Source organism: Sapajus apella, unplaced genomic scaffold (assembly GCF_009761245.1).
Source record: "Sapajus apella isolate SASKATOON/1434 unplaced genomic scaffold, GSC_monkey_1.0 scaffold2, whole genome shotgun sequence".
NCBI classification, from domain to species: Eukaryota; Metazoa; Chordata; class Mammalia; order Primates; family Cebidae; genus Sapajus; species Sapajus apella.
In genome coordinates, this window is record NW_022436942.1 from 64,127,168 (window position 1) to 64,141,814 (window position 14,647).

Genomic DNA, 14,647 nt, shown 5'->3' on the forward strand with positions numbered 1-14,647 from the left:
TGACTCCCAGTTGCCATCATACTGTGCAGTTCCCAGCATGGGCACCAGACCAGAATAGAGCATCTGATGCAAAATCTTTAAGAGACATAATTTTCCCCGATTCTCCAAATTTACTACATTGATGAGGAGGAATTTTAACTTATATAGGCTATAAAAAGTGGCATAAAATAGAGTTTTACAAATAAATTTGGATTACAATAAGGAGCATGCTTCCTAAAGGAACTCCCCAGGGACCCCATTTGGTAAGTTTAACTACTTTCCCTTCCCTCTATTTTGAAGCTTCCACTGGCTATAAAATGAATCTTCATGTAAGGATCTCCTTCCATCCTCCAACTCTCCCAAACCCTATCCACCTCTCTTCTCACCAGCTTCTTGGTCATTTTTTAGCAACATTATTCTAGCCAAGGAAAGAAAAGTATTCTTAATCCTGAGAAGCCTTACAACAATCGTGTAGGTACGTATTCCAAAATAGCTAAGCACTTCCCCCACACACAAAGAATATGCACTAGCCCAATCTACTTCCTGTCCAACCCTTCTTCCCCACCCACCAGCTCCAATTCAGGATAAATCAACAAAAAGGACTCCACTTTTCTGAAGACATGGTAAAGAGAAAATATGTCTATAGGAAATTTAAGACATAGTAACCCTCGATTTGCCAATTCCAGGACTTGTGTCAGGAAAGGCTTTGTGAAATGTAAGTAGGATCACAGGACCCACCCTTTGTTTCAATTAAGCATGTACTCTCTCCTGTTCCTTTCCTGCATCCTTCTCCCTTTGACAACTCTCTTATTTGGGTACAAATTAACCATTTATTTTCAGGGAAGTAAACTCTCTATGAGACTAGAATTATGGCCCTAAAACAAAATGAAGATCTGAAGCTCAAAATGGATAGGTAACTCACTCAAGGTCACAGAGCAAGTACGAGGTAAAGCCTGAATTCAGACCTGGGTTTCAGACTCCAATCCTCATATTTTCTTCACTGGGGCCTTTTCCTCCAAGATATGTAATATTAAAAACATGGTCTAACATTCATGGAGGTCTTGCTATGTGCGGGGCACTATACAAAACTGTTGCCCTAGAAGAAGTATCAAAATAAACACACATCAGCAAGGGACAGGAGCAGCTTTTGGATTTTCCATTTCTCTCTGTCCTCCAGTTGATACAGGCAAAAAACAATCATCCATCTCTGGAACTTGTAATTGAACAGTATAAGATCCACAGAACACAGGCAACCAATTGAATAGTCATCTTTACAATCTTGCCTCTTGTATTTGGGGGAAAGAAACATGATCCTCTTAACTCTTCAGATGCCTTTCAGCATATCATATCCTGTGCTCTTGCCAGGTCACAGAAATAAATGGCAACATCACTTTCATAGTGCCTGTCTGAATATTGGATGTGGACGGTATCCTAGATATTACCAGTCCCCTATGGCAATCAAGCATAACAGATACTTTAGAAGAGTTCCAGATTCAGCATCTGTCCTATTATCCACATAAGTGGCTTGTTAAACCATGTAGTTACCACATAAAAACCCCACAGATCTGCCCAAATAGTTAACATGAACCTCATGTCACCAAAACCTATAGTTTCAGTATGGGCTTGAACTTGCCCCTGGAATTGCTTGAATTTATGACTATTTCAGAGGGATCAGTTTTCAAATTGCAGTTCATGATCTCAGAGGCTGGCATGAACCTTTTCTCTCTTTAACAGGTTGGTTTCAGAAATCAAAGATTCCAAAGATTGAAGTGTCATCTGTGTTTTGTAGGCAAGTATCTACTTAATCACTACTTCATTGCCTGAGGAGAGACTCATAACCTGTGCATGTATTCCAAAAGAATCTGGTTTCCCAGTTGGCAATAAATATCATCAGTTTCCAAACTGGGCATGTTGAGGCATTTGACATATCACGCTGCAGATCTAAGAACAAGACAAAGGGTGTTTTTATGCCAGAACAGAATGGTGGAGAAGCTAAGGACACCCAAAGTTCTCTCATTGAAAGATATTTCGCTGCTACCTTAGTTGCCATTTTGCTACGTTAGTCACCAAAAATTCTACCCACCACAAACGTCCAGGCCCCCTCCATCAGTGATGAAGGTTCACTGTGCTTCAGGACCCAGGAAAGCCAGCCAGAGGCAAAAGTATTTATACAAAGGCTAAGGCATAATCAATGAAAAATATAAGAGTTAGTTATAGGGATCAGAAGAGGAGAAACAATTGCACCTTCGGTGTTTCTCTAGCTCCAATCCTACTAGAGAAATTGCTAGAACTTGTTCTCCCTGCACTGTTCTTTAACCCCTTTGGAGTCACTAGACCATCCCAGATGTGCACAGGAACAAGTGTTCTATTGCTCTTTGACTTCTACTCCATCAGGAATATTTGCTGTCCCCTTTCTGCTGTCCCCAAAGCCACCTCTAGCTACCTTGTCATTATCACTGCTAGCCTTAGTCTCCTAGCCTTGCCAGAAAGAACTTCTTCCACTTTATTCTCAGCACTCATTTCCTGAAAACCCAATCGAGAGCCTCTCGGTGTTGAGCTGGGGAAGAAGTGATACACATCTGATGTACTGAACATCACTCACCCCCTTGTGACTGTCTCATGCCCTCTGAAACAAATCTATGCACCTCTACTCTTCATTTAGGGTGAATTCTAATCCAGAGTTTTTCTTGATTCGCCATGTAACCCACCCCACTGTCCTTCCAAACTCATCTGAATAATGTTTCCATTATCTCATTTAATCACCACCACAACAGCACAGGAGAGATTATCTCTATGTGGGTCACCCCTTATATCCCTAGTATTTCTCTAAGATACACTACCATCCTGGGAGGTTAATAAGATTAAACTGCATATCTCTGATTCTAGCCATCCCTCCCCTCTTTCCAGATCTCAGGTGCTCCTAAGTATTCCCTCTTCCAAGGGGGCCACTTCTCCCATGCTCACAAACAAGCTTCACCCTTCTCCAATTAACAGACTTCTGCTACCTTTAAACCAACTTAAAGGACCAGATTTATTGAATAGAAGAATGTCAGAGAGGGTACTGCATTGGCTTACCACTACCGCCTCCAATACTATCTTTCACTCCTGCCTCCTGAATCCCCCAAGCTCTTAGTACCTGCAATGGCCATCAAATTTGTCAACATGCCACAACGTCAGCCATCATGAAATCATGACCAAACTAGCCGGGAATCTTAGGGTGGCAAGTGACAGACACCCAAGTCAAGGTGAATAAGCACAGGAGGGACTTTATTAGGTCACATCACTGAAGAAACTCAGGGTGGTGCAGTATTCAGGAATCTCAGTGTCCCCTCCCTCTCTCTCCTCTCTGCTCCCCTTTGTGCTAGCTTTATTCCCAAAACAAGCTCCCTTCTTATGGTGGCAACATTCATCAATGTAACTGTCAGCTCCAAATTTATTGCTATGAATAGCAGGAAAAGAGAAAAAATAGCTCTGGAATAACAGTCATGGCAAGGTCTCTGATTGCCTCAGTTTGTGTACATACTCATCCTTCAACCAATCACTGTGACCAGAGGAATATAAACTTTAGGTCATCTGTTCACCCCTGAGAACACACACGGGTAAAGAGAGTGTTGGTCTCACCTTAACTAAATAGAATAGTTTCCGTAGAGGAAAGAAAAAATCTGTCACCAAAATAAGAGGGAGAAGAATGCCAGGAAAGCAAAAGAAACATATTCCCAAATAGATTCCATTCCAAGATCTTACAATCTCTCTTTACCCCTTTAGGCTTGCTCAGAAACTGGGGTAAAACAAGATTTGCAAGTATGGGGGTCAGGGCATCAATGGACACTGGTGTGATGACATGGGATCTGGAATGTCAGGAGAAAGAAAGTAGGGACAGCTGTTTTTTGTTTTTATTTTTGTTTTTGAGATGGAATCTCACTCTGTCACCCAGGCTGGAGTGCAATGGCACAGTCTCAGCTCACTGCAACCTCTGCCTCCCGGGTTCAAGCGATTCTCTTGCCTCAGCCTCCTGAGTACCTGGGATTACAGGCACCTACCATCGTACTAGATTAATTTTTGTATTTTCAATAGAGATGGGATTTCACCATGTTGGCCAGGTTGGTCTCGAACTCCTGACCTCGTGATACGCCCACATCAACCTCCCAAAGTGCTGGGATTACAGGCATGAGCCACCACTCCCGGCCGACAGCTGTTGATTCCAATTCAAACAAGCCTCGGACAAGTTTCCTTCTATACCTGGGCCTCTGATCCTCATTCATGAGCAGATTGGTCTAAATCATTGCCTTAACCCATGGCCCTTGATCTCACCAAAGCTTCATGATAGCCCTATGATCAAACTTCAGCATGAAATATTAAAACCTATTTCCATGCTGTTCTTCTTAACTAGGCCTAGATATCAACATTTTAGCAGCTCAAAAGCAATGCCAATAGTCTTGCTGACAATCTTCCATTCAAAAATTTGTCCTCTCAGTTAAAAGACATTTATCACCTCTTAGAATCAATAAAGCAGCTCTCGTTTTCAAATATGTTTATATGTATAATATATGTAACAATATATATATATGAATATGTTCCATAAACCTTCACGATTTTTCTAAGTTGGTCATCATGCAGAAACATTGTTCCAATTAAACAAGATGGCCTCAAATTCTTTCCTTCTATAAAAATCTATGGTTTTATTTTTTTTTTTAGTTGGAAAGTGATGTTACCTCTCAGTTTTCTATACCTATGAGCAAACCAGTGTTTATCATAGGATCATAAATGAATACCTCAGTCTATCTGATGGCAGTTTTAGCCAACTAAAAGTATGATGTCATTAAAAAAGGGAAAAAGCATGGCACCTAAACTTCATACTCATGAGGATGGCTATAATAATAATTGTTAAAAAGATAGATAATACAAGAGTTGAGGAAGATTAGAACCTTCATACATTGCATGCAGGATTATAAAAAGGTGTAGCCACTTTAGAAAACAGTCTAGCAGTTTCTCTAAATGTTAAACAGAGTTACTATATCAGCCTGTAATTTTATTCCTAAGTATAAACCTAGCAGAAATCAAAACATATGTCCACACAAAAACTTGGACATGAATGTTCAGAGCAGCATTATTCACAATAGCCAAAAAATGGAAACAACCCAAATGTCTATCAACTAGTGGACTAATAAATAAAACATAGTAATTCATACAATCAAATATTATTAAACCATAAAAAGGAATGAAGTACAGATACGTGCCACGACATGGATGAACCTTGAAAACATTATGCTAAGTAAAAGAAATGAGTCACAAAAGACCCCATATTGTATGATTCCATTTACATGAATTGTCCAGAACAGGCAAATCTACAGAAACAGAGAACAGAGTAGTGATTGTCAGGTGCTGGAGGAAGGGGGTAAATAGTAAATGACTGCTAGTGGGTATGAAGTTTTTTGGTGGGAGTGATGAATACATTCTAAAATTGATTGTAAATTGCCCAGGTGTTTGTACAGGTCTATGAGCATACTAAAGACCATTTAACTTTATACTTTTTCTTTTTTTTTGAGACAGAGTCTTACTCCGTCGCCAGGCTGGAGTGCAGTGGCACGATCTCGATGATCTCAGCCCTCCCGGGTAGAAGTGATTTTCATGCCTCAGCCTCCCAAGTAGCTGGGACTACAGGCACATGCCAGCATGCCCAGCTAATTTTTCTATATTTAGTAGAGACAGGGTTTCACCAAGTTGGCCAGGATGGTCTCGATATCTTGACCTTGTGATTTGCCCACTTCAGCCTCCCAAAGTGCTGGGATTATAGGCATGAGCTACTGTGCCCAGCCAACTTTACACTTTCAATGGGTGAGCTGTATAGTATGTGAATTGCAGCTCAAGAAAGCTGGTTTTTGTTGTTGTTGTTGTTGTTGTTGTTGTTGTTCTGTTTGTTTGTTTTTTTAAGTACTGCACCTAAGATCTGGTTGGAAAACAAATTAATACTGCTTGTCAACTATATTTAATTACTGAGAGGATATGATGATTTTTACCTGCATAATTTCCATTCTTCCTTCTGCTATGTTATGCTACATTTTTTCCTCTAATTGCCTCTTTTTTTTTCTTTTTAAGTTTTTATTTCTATAGGTTTTGGGGGAATAGCTGGTATTTGGTTACATGAATAAGTTCTTTAGCAGGGATTTGTGAGATTTTGGTGCACCCATCATCCAAGCAGTATACACTGAACCCAATTTCTAGTCTTACTCCTCACCTGCTTTCCACCCTTTCCCTCTGATTTCCCAAAGTCCATGGTGTCGTTCCTATGCCTTTACATCCTCATAGTTTAGGTCCCACATAGGAGTGAGAACATAGGATGTTTGGTTTTCCAGTCCTGAGTTACTTGACTTAGAATAACAGTCTCCAATCCCACCCAGGTTGCTGTGAATGCCATTAATTCATTCCTTTTTATGACCGAGTAGTATTCCATCATATATAAATATGTACATACAGCTTCTTTATCCTGTAGTTGATTTATGGGCATTTGGGCTGGTTCCACATTTTTGCAATTGCAAATGATTATGCTGTGATATTGTTTGGGAAGAAGAACAGCATTGCCTATTTTACATGTTCCCTGTGAAGCTGCCTTCATCAGTTTTACCCAGGCTAAGCCAGTTAGCACATACCCTTCCCTTGGTTACAGTGATTGGTTCAGCAATAAGTACATGATGCTGTTGGTGACACTGATTGGCTAAGAGATAGTCATGTGACTCAAATTAGACCAATCAGAGCTAATGAGACTCAACCAGGTGATTTTATCTGAGCTCTTGGGGGTCCCACCCTTCTTTTTCTCCAATAGCTGTCAGTCTGAATGGATGTAGAGAGGGAGCAGTTGGCAGGTCCTTGCAAGCATGAAGAAGCAGGCTGGGGATGATGGCAATACAGAAAATTAAGTAGAACTGAGAGAGGGAAGCAGAGTTCTGGCTGCAAGTCATTTGAGCCCTGATTCCTGCCATGCCTGCAGCCAGATCTTTCCTCTGGACTGTCCCATTATAGAAACTATCAAGTTCCCTGTTCTGCATAAACTAAAATGGGTTGGGTTTTCCATCTCTTGTAGCCAAGAGAATTCTAAGCAAAATAAAAAAAAGTAGGGAATGGCTTTCCTACGCACTGCCTTGAGAAATGCTAGGACACCTTTCTTGTGTATTGAAAGAGTACTCAACTGACTAGGAATTTCTATCCTTAGGGAAGGACCAGAGCTGAGACAGGGAATGTTGGCACCTGTGCCACATAGTTGAGGAAATAAAGCCAAATCTGTGTGGTGGAAAATGTCTTGTCTTTAGCACCACAGATTATTGATAATTGATCATACTCCAATCTCCTCACAAAGAAAATGGATTTAGAAATATTTCCAACTCCCATTGCCCAGCAAGATATGGTTGGCCAATGTTTCCCCAGGATATCAGGAAAGCCAGTGCAGTGAGATTCCATCTGATTTGCAAAGCACCAGGTCTTGGGAACACTAATGTGCTGATCAGCTTTCAAAGAACCAACCAAGCTGCAAGCCAGAAAAAGTATACTTACATAGACTTTATCAATCAGTTATCTTTCTGATTAGTATTTAGTTGCACTTTGAGGATTAATTCCCTTAAAACAAGTGAGCACTGGTAATCCACATGAATATACTTGCCCTATAAGGAGATTTGTATTAAGCTAAATACCTGAAGTACTCATGATATTGTGAAACTCAAATCTCCCAAATGAACAATTGAGGACTTATACACAGTGCAGGAGATAAAGCACCTTAATGGCCTTCTTTGAGGTATGAAGGCTGTGGGCCTATTCACCTCTGAGCTTGGGATTTGACTCACCTTTGGGATTTGAAGGATCTAAGCCAAGTTTGTCTAAATACAAAACCGCAGCTTCTTCACCAGAGTTCTCTGAAACAGTTCCTAGAATAAACTAGGAAGCCAAAAAATGTTTTTAGGTTTTTTTTCCCTTCTCTTCTAGAAGAAACTCCAAAGGTCAAAAGGTCTGTTCCCTGGCACTCAGACCAATCCTAGACTATTAGCCTTTGGAAAATCAAATTAGAACAATAAAGGAATTCATTAGCTCACATAACTGAAGGGCCCAGTGATGGTAGAAGCTTCTGCAAAACTTAATCCAGCACTATATTTTGAGATCAGGACTTGGTTTCCTTCTGTCCTTTTTCTTTTTTCTTAAGCTTGCTGTTATCCATTTTCTTTGAAGTTGGTTCCATTCTCCAGTAGTCTCTCCTCCCATGATGTTGAGATGACTGAAAACAGCTCCACAGCTATATGATTCTTCATTCACATCCAACAGAAATAAGACACTTTGTCTCAGCATTTCCAGCAACAGTCCTAACATTTCCTTGGATTGGACTGGCTTAGATCATGTGCCCATATCTAAACCAATCATGATGTTTATAGAGAGTGCTGCATGCTGATTGGCCCAAGCCAGAGTTCATCTTTGAAGCTAGGAAGAATGTCAATCTCACCCAGACCACATGAGTGGGGAAGTTGGGGTACAGGAGGCAAAGGAAGTGGGGCATGATGGGTGGCCCCATCTTATATATGAAGCAACAGAAAACCAGACAGGTTTCATCACTCACCCAGAAAGGTACAGTGAGCTCAGTGAGAAGAGAAACTAGACCTCTAGCCCACTACCTAAAACAGACTTATCCTTTCCTCTCTGTATTTAACTTACTCCCAACCAAAACTGTACAAATATCATCCTGTCTTTTTTTACTTGTAACATTTCATGAAGAAAAGACAGAAATGCTTCAAGGTATTTCTGGGGGAAAGTAACTTACTTGCGGGTGTGCTCTATTCCTTAGGATCAGGTTCAGCAATATTCAAGAACAAGCAACAACACAAACAAAAAGATCCCAGGAACCCAGTCCATAGACCAACTGAGTCATCCCAGCCACACAAAGCAACACAAAATGACTGGCAGACTGAACAAAGAGAAAGCCCCCACTAGGGCCCTGGGGCTGGCTCCAGATTTGAAGGAGGAGGCTGGGGGCCAGAACTGCCTTTTCTTTGTTCCCAATTCTCCGCAAGACTATTTGCATTTCATTGTGGTCCTGGATGATTTAAGGAGCCCAGTGAAAACCCTTGGATGTGGTTAGGACATTCATGCTCCAGTGATAAATAATGTGACCAATGTGTATGGCCTAGAGTCACTGCATTATCAAAGAGCTCCTTGGAAACTGGGCAAATGGTAGAGCTTTTTTTTCCCTCTGTTTGTGATTGGTTTATTTATGTATTTATTTATTTATTTATTTTTCATCTACTTGATGAATTGATTTCTTATCCCTTACCAAGCATGTAAAACCATCCTAGGGACTGACATCCTGTCTTTACAGCCAGATCCTTCCAATACTGCTATTCTGCCAGAGCTTTGATGAGCGGGTCAGAGTTGACAGAAAAAGATAAAGGTCCCTTTCCCATCTTTTTCTCCTCACCAACTTCTCCAGACACATTTTCTTCCCAAAGAAATCTCCTGGTTTACTTCAAAGGCAGGTCTGCATCCAAAAGAGATAATACTGATGGGGAGTGGGGGTAGAAGGGAGAAAGTAGAGAGGAAGGAGAGGGGTCTCTGGACAGGGAGGGAAGTGAGACAGATGGGCACAGAGCCTGCTGCCTGAGTCTAACTTGTCATCAGGAGGCAGGCCCAGGCTGGGAGGACTCAGGCCTTCCTATGTGAGGAGGCGTGACAGTGAAAACTCAGCAGTCCAGGCTTATCTTTGCTGGCAGAGAAATCAGGTTTGGACAGATCTGAAGAGAATGACTACTGGTTATTTCTGGAACAGCTTCTTAGATTTGCTGCCATGTCTGTCATGGTGGTTAAGAGCTGGGACTTGGAAGTCTGGGTTCCAATTCCAGCTCTTTCACATTTTACGTGTATTCAGTTGAGCAAATCTTTTCTTTTCTAAGCCTCAGACTTCTTGTCTCATCTGTTAGAGGAGAGCAATGTGCTTCCTGTAGTCCCAGCAAACCAATAATTAGGGTGAACTGAGTATGCTGCTTTCCAAAGATAAGGCTACCATCAGGACCAGACACCTCACCCTCTTTCTGTATGGATATAAAAGTCGGTGGGGAAAGAACTTTACCTCCTTTGATGACCTGAAGTCTTCTAAGCCACAGATTGTCAAGAGAGTAGGTATGCAGGATTAAGGAGGACGCAATTTGCCAGAGGGAAAGGACTATCGTGAGGTACATTCACAGATGGATGAGGAAGGAGACAACCCAGGAACTGAGCAGACACTTTCCACTTGAATTCTCACCAACCCTTCATCACTATGAGCCAGATGAAAGAATGAGCCAAACTAGACTCAGGGTTTCCAGAATAACCACTCAGCTACAGCAGGGGTCGAGCACCAGATCCTCAGTTACAAGCAGAGGCCTGAGACAACATCAGAGGAAGCAAAGGGCCCCTTTGTAGAGCACTCAAGCCAAGTTCTATTTTTCTGGTTGTCTTTTGTCCACTCGAACTAGAGATACTTCTTTGTGTCTGAGACAAAGTGACCCATATCCTGGACATAGGGATCATAATAGTATCGTTTGCCTATAGATTTTAGGATCCAATAAGATAATGTGCACATATGGCACTTTGAACCATGCAAGGTATAGAGTGCATACTCAAGAAATGGTAGCTGTCATTAGCATTTCAAGAGCTTTCTTTCTTTTCTTTTTTTTTTTTTTTGAGACAGTCTTGTTCTGTCACCCAGGCTGGAGTGCTATGGCGAGATCTCTGCTTACTGCAACCTCTGCCTCCCAGGTTCTAGCAATTATCCTGCCTCAGCCTTCCGAGTAGCTGGAATTACAGACACCCGCATCATGCCGGGCTAAATTTTGTAGAGAAGGGGTTTCACTATGTTGGCCAAGCTGGTCTTGAACTCAGGTGATCTGCCCATCTTGGCTACCCAAAGTGCTGGAATTACGGGCGTGAGCCCCCATGCCTGGCCTTCAAGAGCTTTCTATGTGCTTCATTTAAATGGTAAGCTCCTTCAGAGCTTTCTCTTTTCAAGGTGGAAAAATTAGAACACAACTCAGACTTCATATGTTTCCCTCCCTCATTTTGCGTGGTGGCTTTTCGGGCACTGACGCTGGTAGTGTTTTCTTTTCCACTGTCCTATCATCATATAACTTGGCTTTGTGACATTGTAAAAGTCTTTTGTGCCAGGACAACCAATTAGGCATTGAAGGATGGATGAGCCTGGCACTCAAGGGTTTATTTTTCCCATTTGTCTTTCAAGGGCAGTGATGGTTGCTTTCCAGAGCCACAGTGGCTCCAGCTGTGTTAGCCCCTCGAACCAAATGATTTATAGACATGTTTTTAGGGGTACCTTGCCCATTCTGTGGGTTCAGCATTGCCTAAATCGCACGCTGACTTCTTTTTGCCGTCTGTTAACATACCTGGACCCTTCGTGTCCTTCCTCTAAGCTGTCATCCTGTGGTTACTCGGCAATTGCCAACTGGTTTTTCATATTAGCCCAAGAAAAACATCATTAGGAAGGGCGAGTCTGTGGCCAAATCCATTGCTTAATGGTCTGCAAAGCCAAACAGAAATAAATTGGAGGTAACTAAGCTGAAGGCCTCTCTACTAGCAGGGAAAGTGAAACTTGACACTTGAAGCATGAAAAATGGTAAGGCTGCCATTGCCGCACTGCAGAAAGTTTCCTCTAAATACAGTCACTTATAGAAATGTACTGTTTGTCCTGAGGTCTTCTTATAAAGCTGGTCTAGAAAGGAAGGCCATTTTCTCTACAAGGCAAAACAATCATGTTCTCGGTTTTCATTAAAATTCTCATTCCCCCACAGAACTGACTCTATTTCTTCTTAATGAGGCTGCAAAGTTAGAGAGAAGGCAACTCAGCACCATTTCCTTTTGGGTCGTTCTTTCTCCCCTTCCTGCCTTCTTCAGAGCTCACCCATCTTTCCATCACCATCCCACTCCTGCTTCCACCGCCCCTCCCCTCACTGCACTGCCTCACTCCTGCCTTGCTGTGGTTTGAATATCTGTGTCCTTCCAAAATTCATATGTTGAAAATTTAATCCCCAGTGCAACACTATTAAGAGTTGGGGCCCGTAGGAGGTGATTAGGCCACAAGGGCTTGCTTTCATGGATGGGATTAGCAACCTTACAAAGTTCTGGAGGGAAGCAGTTAGGCCCTTTTTTGCCTTTCTGTGCCTTACGCCAGGTGAGGACACAGCATTCATCCTTTCTGGTGGGTGAGGGCACAAGGCACCATCTTGGAAGCAGAGACTGGGCCCTCACAGACATTGAATCTGCCAGAGCCTTGATCTTGGACTTTTCAGCCTCCAGAACTCTGAGAAATAAACTTCTATTCTTTATGAATTAGCCAGCCTCAGGTGTTTCATTACAGCAGCAGGAATGGGGTGAGACATATCTCAATTGCTCCGTCTCTACCTCCACCACCTCACCACTACCTCCCCCACCTTATCCTTACTTCCACCATCCACCACTACCTTCACCATCACTCACACTCACCTTCACTGCCATAAAATCCCATGCATGCAAAAGCAGAAAAACCAGTTCCTAGTAACACTCAGGCTGATATCAAGCATCTTAATAGTATAATGTAGAGATGATAAATTCTGAGGAAAGAAATGGTGACCCAAGAATTTTATAAGCAAGAAAGTTGTACTTTAAATTCAAAGGCAACAGCCAAGTTAAAACACACACACACAAACACACACACACCACACAAATCAGAGATGTAGCATTAATGAGCCCTTTGAAAGAAATAAAAAAGGCATCAAATTCAGCCAACCAAAAGATGAATCAAAATAAAGAACTCGAAAAAACAAATTAGAAACGTTTTTATATATCAGAATATAAAACTAAGCTATTTAGCTACGATTGCAACTTAAAAATAAGATGTAAACAATAATCATATAACATAAAAATTAAGAAATTGAGTATGTAGGTGATGAAGTGAAAAAGTTATAATTTCTTAGAGTTCCACTTTAGGGAATTTATAGATACGCCTAAATTTAAAAGTTAAAAAAATCTGCAACCCCAACATGTTCATTTGTTAAATAATCTTTATGCTTTAGCTTCAGTAGGTTCTTTCGGGAACTTATCACTGGTTGTACCATAAATGTTTATTTGGAATTTTAGTAATTCTCTGTTTCCTTCCTTCTGTGAAATAACACACTAATTTAATACTTTTTGTTTTAATAAAGACATGCATGGAACATTTCTATCTTTTCTCTCTATTGTTTTATCCATGTGTGGAGAGAGGCAACGAAATTATGATTACAAGTGTCAAGGTGGTTATGTCTATGTGATGAGATTGGGGCTCGCCTTTAGTTTCCTTCTCTGCACGTTTTTGTGCTGTGTGACTCGTTTTAATCATTATCACGTACCATTTTGCAAAGACAATACTATTAAAGAAATTAAAATGTGAAATTTGAACAAGGAAGAGTGACTGATGCCTTCTCCCTGGATCCTTGGACCCCTCTCCAACATGCCAGAGGGGCCCTCGGGAGCAACAGGGATTGTCAGGATGAAGGATGTTCCTTTTGAACATTGTCTCCTGAACGATTTCTATCTGCACCAGAGATGGGTTTCCTAGCAACTCAACTCATCAACTCCGCCTTGTATGCACCAACGTGGACCTGGAAAAGTTAAAGTCTAATGTTTCTACATTGCAGGAAATTGGCATGAGCATACACATCCACTCAGAGGAGGTGAAAGTATAGTGACAAATGCTAGAATCCCCGCCTTCTGAGTCAACAGTCCAAAGAACAAGGCCCGACAAACACTTTTCAGGCGTCAGGATCATTTTTTTTTTTTATTCTTGAATGATTTAAGCACTTTAAGAAAAATAGCTTTGGCTGGGTATGGTGGCTCATGCCTGTAATCCCAGCACTTTGGGAGGCCAAGGCAGGCAGATTACCTGAGGTCGGGAGTTCAAGACCGGCCTGACCAACGTGGAGAAACCCCGTCTCTACTTTAAAAAAATACAAAATTAGCTGGGTGTGGTGGCCCATGCCTGTAATCCTAGCTACTTGGGAGGATGAGGCAGGAGAATAGCTTGAACCTGGGAGGCGTAGGTTGTGGCGAGCTGAAGCCATGCTATTGCACTCCATCCTGGGCAACAAGAGCGAAACTCCGTCTCCAAAAAAAAAGAAAGAAAAGAAAAAGAAAGTTTCTAGAGGAAATCAACAAAAGTGAAACAAAAACTTGTTTCAATCAAAATTTAATGACACATGAGGTGTTTTGGTACACCGTATTTGGGACAAGTAGAGAGCTCAGCACCTGCTGTTAGAGAGGCTTCCAGTATGTCTCAGGTGCCCAGATGTTCTGGGCAATGAGGGGGCAGAGATTCAGAGGCACAATCAGAGCAGCCTTCCAAGAAGAATCTGTTTGGGGCCCTACAAAATCCCAACATGAGGAAAACAATAATGTCTTAATGCATGTACTAGGCACTTCATAGTCATTAAATCCCATTCAATCTTTACAACATCCTTACAAGGTCAATGCTACTATTGTCTCCATTTTACACATACGGACAGTCTAAGCAATGTAGCCAAGGTCACACAGCTAATATTGTTGGCCTCAGGATTTAAAAACAAGTAAGTGTGATCTACTCAATCTTGACAGCATTCCTAAAAAGAACAGGAGAATGAATCCAACAAAAGTGACTAGCTCA